Source organism: Camellia sinensis, chromosome 8 (assembly GCF_055761805.1).
Source record: "Camellia sinensis isolate YWXY chromosome 8, ASM5576180v1, whole genome shotgun sequence".
NCBI classification, from domain to species: domain Eukaryota; kingdom Viridiplantae; phylum Streptophyta; class Magnoliopsida; order Ericales; family Theaceae; genus Camellia; species Camellia sinensis.
Window position 1 is genome coordinate 163,955,152 of NC_138968.1, and position 8,499 is coordinate 163,963,650.

Below are 8,499 nucleotides of genomic sequence, written 5' to 3' on the forward strand. Positions count from 1 at the left end.
CGTCTACTAAAGATTTGGAAATCCTTACGCTGTGTTTAGTTGGGGGATTTGGAGAGGGATTTGGAAAGGGAAAGGGAAAAGGTGTGTAAAACTATGTGAAATGTAGGTATATTTTTTTCACATTTCACCTACCTTTTCCATTTCTCTTTCCAAATCTCTTCTCAAATCCCTCAACTAAACACAGCATTAAGGAGTGAAGATGCCTATTAAAGTGTCGGGACTAATAGGAAGAACAGACATTCTGTCTATGCAGGTAAAGGCAGTTATTAAAGTGATAGGGGGCACGCACTGTGAGGTGTGTCGCAGAAAAGTCATCAAGTTTGTAACTCGTGTTGATGGTATATAAGAGCATCTCTAATAATTTGTCATTGAAATTATCATTGCTATATATAGCAGTTGTCATTAAATTTTGATGCTCCAATAGCAAAACATAGCAGCTGTCAAATTTGAGAAATGTCAAAATTTGTGTCAAATTTGACACAAGGTTTGGCAGCTGCCATTCATGCCAACTCAGGCAAAACCAACAGTTTCCCTCCCTCCCTCCTTCCTTCCCTCCCTCCTTCCCTCCCTTCATGCCAACTCAGCCAATTCATCAAACAGATTCACAGATTCACAGAAAAAAAATTATTATATACTTCTCAATTTGATTCATCAAACAGATTCACAGAAAAAAAAACAAATCCAAAAAAATTACATATTCACAGATTCATCAAATAGATTCAAACAAATCCAAATCTAAAAAAATTACAGATTCATCAAACAGATTCACAGAAAAAAAAAAAAAACTGATTAATTCATTCGGAGACTTGATCTGATATATTAGATAGAAATCTGATTGGAGCCGAAGTGATTTAGCAAATAAACCAACATCAAAAAAATAAAATTTGCAAATAGAATCAAACCATCAATGATTTATAATCAACAAAGCATCGGTACATAGCAAAAAAGGCACATAAAACATTGCAGATAAGCACAAATACATGTATCTATGTGCGTGTATAAACATGAAAGCATTTGATGAATTTGAACAATGAAGAGAAAGATAACTGAGTGGTATTACTAGTAAGCAAAAAGCTCCAATCACAGCTCAACTGTATGATTAAAGGAGAAACAGAGATATACGATACATACGTATATAGATATAGATACGTATACGTATATATGTTTATATGATTGTATATAGATACAGATGATTTAGAGAGAGAAGTGGAGACCGAGAGAGGTGGAGAGAGATCGGCTTCATCGATGGAGACCGAGATTAGTGGAGAGAGATCGGCTTCATCGATGGAAATCGAGATCAGTGGAGAGAGATCGAGATCAGGGAAGAGAGATCGGCTTCATCGATGGAGACCAAGATCGGTGAAGAGAGATCAACTTGGTTACGGTTTGATTTGGAAGATTTGCGGAGAGGAGATGAGAAAAGAAGAGAGAGAGATATGATGATCGGTGGGTGAGGGCAATGAAGAGGAAGCAGACAGAGAGAGAGAGAGAGAGCTTGGTGTCATAGATAGATAGATACGGATTGTTCTAGATAGATAGATGGATGAGCCGTTGGATTATATAATCCAACGGTGCTATTTTGTGAAAGGAATGCACATGGGTTTGAACAACGGCTCTTTTTTTTTTTTTTTTTTTGAAACAACAGCTATAAATTAACGGGTATTTTTTACAAACGGTCATATTTTGTATTTCTATAAATAAAAACTCTTAATCTCAATTTTATTTCACACCAAACATTTCAAATTTCATTTTTCTTTTCCCTTCTCTTTATCTGAATTTTATTTCACACCAAACTTCATTTTTCTCTTTTCTTCTCTTTATCTGAATTTTGTATCTAAATTTTATTTCACACCAAACTTCACCCCAAACGGTCATCTGAATTTTATTTTTCTTCTTTGTTTTTTCACACAATCACTATGGAAGGTTCATCAAAAATAAAGAGAGGAAAATCATTTACCACTCAAGAAGATGTGGCAATTTGTAGAGCTTGGTGTCACATTACGGAAGACCCAATTGTTGGGAATTCACAATCTCATGCTCATTTTTTGGGAAGAATTTTTGAAAATTATTGTTCATTGTAGAATGATCACTCAAGAACACAAGTGTCTATCTCATCTCGATGGGGTGTAATCATGAAATGTTGTAACAAATTTCGTGGGTGTCTAGCGCAAGTCGAAAATCTACATCCAAGTGGGGCATCACAAGTTGATATAGTAAGATTTCATTTCCATTTATTATGTTAGTTTTTTTATTTTGTCTTATATAAAAATTAACTGATTAATTAATTTAATATTTTATTGATATAGATGCTTCAAGCAAAACTGTTATACCATCAAGATGAAAACAAACATTTTCTTTTTGAACATTGTTGGCCAATCTTGCAAAACAATATTAGGTGGCAAGATGTAACTCCTACGAACACGGTGAAGTCAAGAATACATACACCGCTTTCCCCTAATTCAAACCCCGATTCCCCTATGGATAACTCCATTTCTGTTGAAGATGACACCAGTCCAAGTGTTGGTAACAATCCAACTGTTGGTGAGGGCAGTGTCTCTACAAGGGGTAAAAGGCCGATGGGTAGGAAATCTTCAAAAGAATTATTTCGGAGAAATCAAGTGGTTGAAGCTGAAGTCCAAAAAATGAGCATACAATTGGAGACATTTAACCAACACCTTGCTGAGAAGGAAAAGAAAAAAGATGAAAGAGAAGAAAAAAGGATTCAAGCAACGCAGGAAATGAAAGAACTTGAGATCAGAAAAGAAGAACATGAGATAATGACTACGGACATTTCTCTTTTGGACCCTCAGACAAAAGCATATTACACAATGTGAAAAAATGAGATTTTCGCCAAGTGGTCCTCAAATGTCAGCAGCCCAAATTACTATTTCCCCATTGTAACAACCCCCATACTGTTTACTGATTAATGACTGAATGATTACCGTTAATCATCGATTACTGCGAAATGGAACTGATAACTGACTGAAATTGAAACTGAATTGACTGAGTATATGTTAGTTAATTGCATTCTATCTGTTTAATTGTCTGATTATCTGTTCATGTTTATATGTTTAAACTGCTAATTGAAGGCCTTACCGACGGCCGAATCCGAAACCGATTAGTGTTCTATGATCCTTAGAATTAAGGTGATTTTATAGTATAATTATCTGAAAATTGATTGGGTATGATTAAATTAGATTAAAATAAGCCAATTAAAGAGTTTGCCATATTTACCATTTTGCCACTATCTCATATACACACACTTGAGCCTTTTACACTCCACGTATGTGATCAAACTAAACATTTCTTCTCCTCTTCTTGCCTCAACCGACCCAAGCTAGAGAGTGAGAGAGAGTTGAGTTGTTCTTGAGAGATTTGCTTGATCTTGCTTGGAATTGAAGTGTATTTGCATATTTGAGCTCCCTTCTTGAACTACAAGACTAAAGGTAGCTCCATTGTCTTCTTGTCCATGTTTTGAGTTGATTGTTGCATGGTCCATGTTAGATTGTAGAGCTAAGTCATGATTTGGGTCATTAATGGTGAATTGAAGCTTAAGTGTTGCATGCATGTACATATATTGAAGTTTTGAGGTTGTGGTTCATCATACCTCACATGCATGTCCACCTTTTGGTCATACTCCATGAGTTCATCTTGTTTTTGAAGGCTTGAGCTCTCTTGAAACAGCATTAAAGCTTTGAAAATGATTTAAGATCATGCATGTCATGTTTGAAGATTGTTCTTGGAAAATGATTTGAAATTGGTTTGAAATTGGGTTTGAATTAAACACCCTTGGGCTTTGATTTCTCAAATTGGGCTTTAAAACATGTTATTCTATACGTTTATAGATGTTTTCTGGAAATTTAGCCCAAGAGGTCGAGTTTTGATGCTTTTGAACTTGAGTTTGAGCTTGGAGGTGCAATCTGGGTTTTCCAGATTTCGCACTTCCGCTCGAGCGGGGAAATTTACGCTCGAGCGTGGAATCCGAGCAACCAGCATCTCTCTGCACTGTTTTGCAGTCCGCTCGAGCGGAGTATTGGGCGCTCGAGCGGAGTCATGTCTCAAGCTCGAGCGGGCGTCGAGCAGAGATTTCACCCATCCAGTACTTTTACAGTACGCTCGAGCGGGAAAGTTTGCGCTCGAGCGTGTACCTTTGTTTGCCTGTACGCTCGAGCGGGGAAACCTGAGCTCGAGCGGGACTCTGTTTTTCTGAAAATCCTGAACATGCTTTTAAATGTACATCTGTGCATCCTCATCCCATTCTAGGCATTCTTAGGCCTAGTTTAAGGCATCTTGTTGAGGATATAGATGTAGAACACACCGAGGAATTAGGGATTAAGTTATTATATTTCCCAACTGTATAGCTTAGTGTGTGTTCAACCTGTGAACTGTGTAGGGTTGGCAACTGGGGAGACACGCTCTAGCATACTGTAGCCCGGAACTCTGTGAGTAACGATTGTGTAAAGATATGTTCAACTGATATCTTTTGAATACTGAACTGAACTGTTTACTGAACTGGTATTACTGAATGAATGTATGTCCTTTATTTCTGAACTGTACTGTGGCATCCTTAGTACCTACGGTTTACTGTTACTGTTACTGTTACAGAGATCTCTGTCGGTTCCCTCGTGGAACCACTACTGTTTACTGACTGATGGCCATCATTACTGTTCGGTCTTTTAAGACCTACTGTTACTGTTATGCTAATGGATGTACCACATATGACTGTTTACTGTACTGAACAACTGAAATACTGATTGAATTGAACTGTTTTCATTACTGTAAGGACATTCATTCTAAACCCCTTTACGCTTTATGTTATTCACTGGGCTTTAGCTCACTGCTCATATATATATGTAGGTGTACAGGCACCAGAACGGAGCTAGGAGCGTCAGGGTAACTCCAGTTTTGTCAAGCCAGCCTTTGTGCCTCACTGCGAGGTTCCGAGTTGCCATGCTATGGCATGGGGGTGTTTTGTTTGTTTTCCCCCGCCTGTCTTCTGTACTGTCTAACTGCTCTGTATAGACTGACTGTTTACCGTACTGTTACCAAGGGATTAGGTCCCTGTACTGTGTGACTGTAAACTTTGTATAGACCGTACTGTTTTGTACAGACGGAATGTTTTCTGTACCGCTATCTAGGGTTGAGTCCCTAGATTGAATGAATGTCAATATTGTACATACTGTTCTGTACTGTTTATGTATAAATGCATGGAAAATCTTTTGCATACAGACTGTCACAGCTCATTGGACATTGTTTAATTACTGTATTGGCTTCCGCCAGGCCCTGTACTCTGTTTTACTGTATTACTGTTAAGCAGGCCTTCGGTAATCTCGGATTACTGGCCGGTTACGGTGCTAAACCCATAGGGCCGGGTTTGGGTCGTGACAGAGTGGTATCAGAGCGATACTTATCACGAGTTATACCGCACACACGTGTCCAAATGAGCTATAGGGTGTCCTAGAAAAGTTATTAGGGCATCTCATGAACTTGAAAAGTGTGTGGTTATGTTATGACTGAAGATCTGCTAATGTGTTAAACTGGTAAACAAATGACTGCTTATGTTTAAAACTGTTATAACTGCTTATAGTGAAATGGACAATGCAAATGAACCTGAGTCCTCATCTACTGAGGCAAGAATGGAAAGAATGGAAAGAATGATCGAACTGATAACTGCTAGACTTGAACAACAACAGAACCAACCGCCCCCACCTCCTCCTCCGGTTCGGCCGGAACCTAATGCGAATGTGGATGATGGGGATATTATTGCTCTCACCCATAAATTCAGCAAGATGAAACCGCCATCCTTTCAGGGAGGCCTCGAACCGTTAAAGGCTGAAGCTTGGGTGCTTGAAACAGAAAAACTATTTGAAGTGTTTCCGTGCTCAGAAGCAAATAAAGTATTGTTAGCTACCTTCACCCTACAAGAAGAGGCTAGAAGGTGGTGGATGTTGATCCGTGACTCAAATACTGTTATGACATGGGCTCAGTTCAAGGAGTCCTTCTTTGAAAAGTATTTCCCTCAGTGTGTTAGGGATAGGAAAGTGACTGAATTTGAACAGTTGAAGCAGGGCATAATGTCCGTTGCAGAATATGAAACCAAATTTACTGAACTTGCCCGTTATGCACCGCATATGGTGGATACTGAGTATAAGAAGGCCAGAAAATTTGAAGGTGGCCTTAATGTGGCAATACTTGACCGGATAAATGTTTTGAAGTTACCGACTTTTGTGGGTGTTCTCGACCGGGCATTGATGGCCGAGTCGAACATTGCAGCGGTGAAACAATCTGAAACACCAACAACTGAATGGCATGGAAAAAGGCAGGGTTTCAAATTCAAGAGAGGCAAGCACAACCCAGCCAACAAGAAACAGAATACGGGGACAACAACTAGCCCCAGTCAAGGGAGTGGATTCATACCACCCTGTCCTGAGTGTGGCAAGAAGCACAAGGGGGTCTGCTATAGAATATCTGGAGCCTGTTACAGGTGTGGCAAGGTGGGCCACATGGTTAAAGACTGCCCCTCTACTCCTCAAGGCAATAGCAAAGCTGCAGCCAGCGGCGCAGCATCAAATGCTCCACCAAAGCCTAACCCTAAAGCTGCCGGGAAAGAGCCTGTGAGGCAAGGCCGAGTGTTCGCACTAGTACCGGGAGATGTGCAGAATACCGAGACCGTTGTGTCAGGTATTCTCTCTATCTGTACTCAAAATGCATATGTACTGATCGATTCGGGGTCTACACATTCTTATGTATCGCATGCTTTCTCACGGAAATTGAATAGACCCTTAGAACCTATGAACTATCTGCTAGCCGTATCATCACCCGTAGGAGGGTCCATGACATGTGCTTATATGTACCCTGCATGTGAAATCATTGTTGGGGATATGCATCTGTTTATTGATTTACTGCCATTGAACATTGATCATTTTGACGTAATATTGGGGATGGATTGGTTACAAAAATATCATGCCACCATTGACTGTGTGACCAAGCAAGTTGTTTTCCGTCCACCTGGTTTGCCTGAATTTGTGTTTAATGGGAATGGAGTAGTACCTCCTCCGTATTTGATTTCATCTGTGAAGGCTGTTAAACTAATTAGAAAGAGATGTAAAGGATATTTGTGTTCTGTACTGACTGTGTCTACTGATAATAGTGATAAAACTGATGTGAATTGTATTCCTATAGTCAGGGAATTCCCAGATGTATTTCCAGATAATCTGCCAGGGGATTTGATTGACAGGGAAATTGAATTTACCGTTGATGTGATTCCGGGAACACAGCCAGCTTCGAAAGCTCCTTACCGAATGGCTCCAACTGAACTGAAGGAGTTGAAAGTGCAACTGCAAGAACTGTTAGATAAAAAGTTCATCAGACCCAGTACCTCACCATGGGGTGCACCAGTTTTGTTTGTAAAGAAGAAAGATGGCTCACTGAGACTGTGCATTGACTACCGTGAACTGAATAAGGTAACTGTAAAGAACAAATACCCATTACCGCGTATTGATGACCTGTTTGATCAGTTACAGGGTGCTAAAGTATTTTCCAAGATTGATCTCAGATCCGGATACCATCAGTTGAAGGTTAAACCGAAAGACATTGATAAAACTGCTTTTAGAACAAGGTATGGACACTACGAATTTTTGGTTATGCCTTTTGGAGTCACGAATGCCCCTGCTGCCTTTATGGACCTTATGAACAGAATTTTTAAACCATACCTTGATGACTTTATCGTTGTATTTATCGATGACATATTGATTTACTCCAAAAGTGTAGAACAACATGAACATCATCTGAGACTTGCCCTGCAAACCTTAAGAGAACAGAAACTGTATGCTAAACTGTCTAAATGTGAATTTTGGCTTGACCATGTTATGTTTTTGGGGCATGTTGTTAGCAAAGATGGAATTTCTGTTGATCCACAGAAAATTGAAGCTGTAGTGAACTGGCCTAGACCAACAAATGTGACTGAAGTCCGAAGCTTTTTGGGATTGGCTGGATATTACAGAAGATTTGTCAAAGATTTCTCCAAAATTGCCCTACCACTGACACAGTTAACACAAAAGGGGACATCATTTGACTGGACTGACCAAAGGAAATCTGCCTTCCAGGAGTTGAAAACTCGATTAGTGACTGCACCAGTTCTTACCTTACCTTCAGGTACGGATGGTTATACTGTATTTAGTGATGCTTCTCATAAGGGTCTGGGGTGTGTTTTAATGCAGAATGGGAAAGTTATTGCTTATGCTTCCCGACAACTGAGACCACATGAAAAGAACTACCCAACCCATGATCTGGAACTTGCTGCAGTAGTATTTGCACTGAAAATCTGGCGTCACTATCTGTATGGGGTGACATGTGAAGTGTACACCGACCACAAGAGCTTAAAGTATTTCTTCACACAGAAAGAACTGAACATGAGACAGCGGAGATGGCTGGAACTGATTAAAGATTATGACCTACAGATACTGTATCATCCGGGAAAAGCCAATACCGTTGCCGATG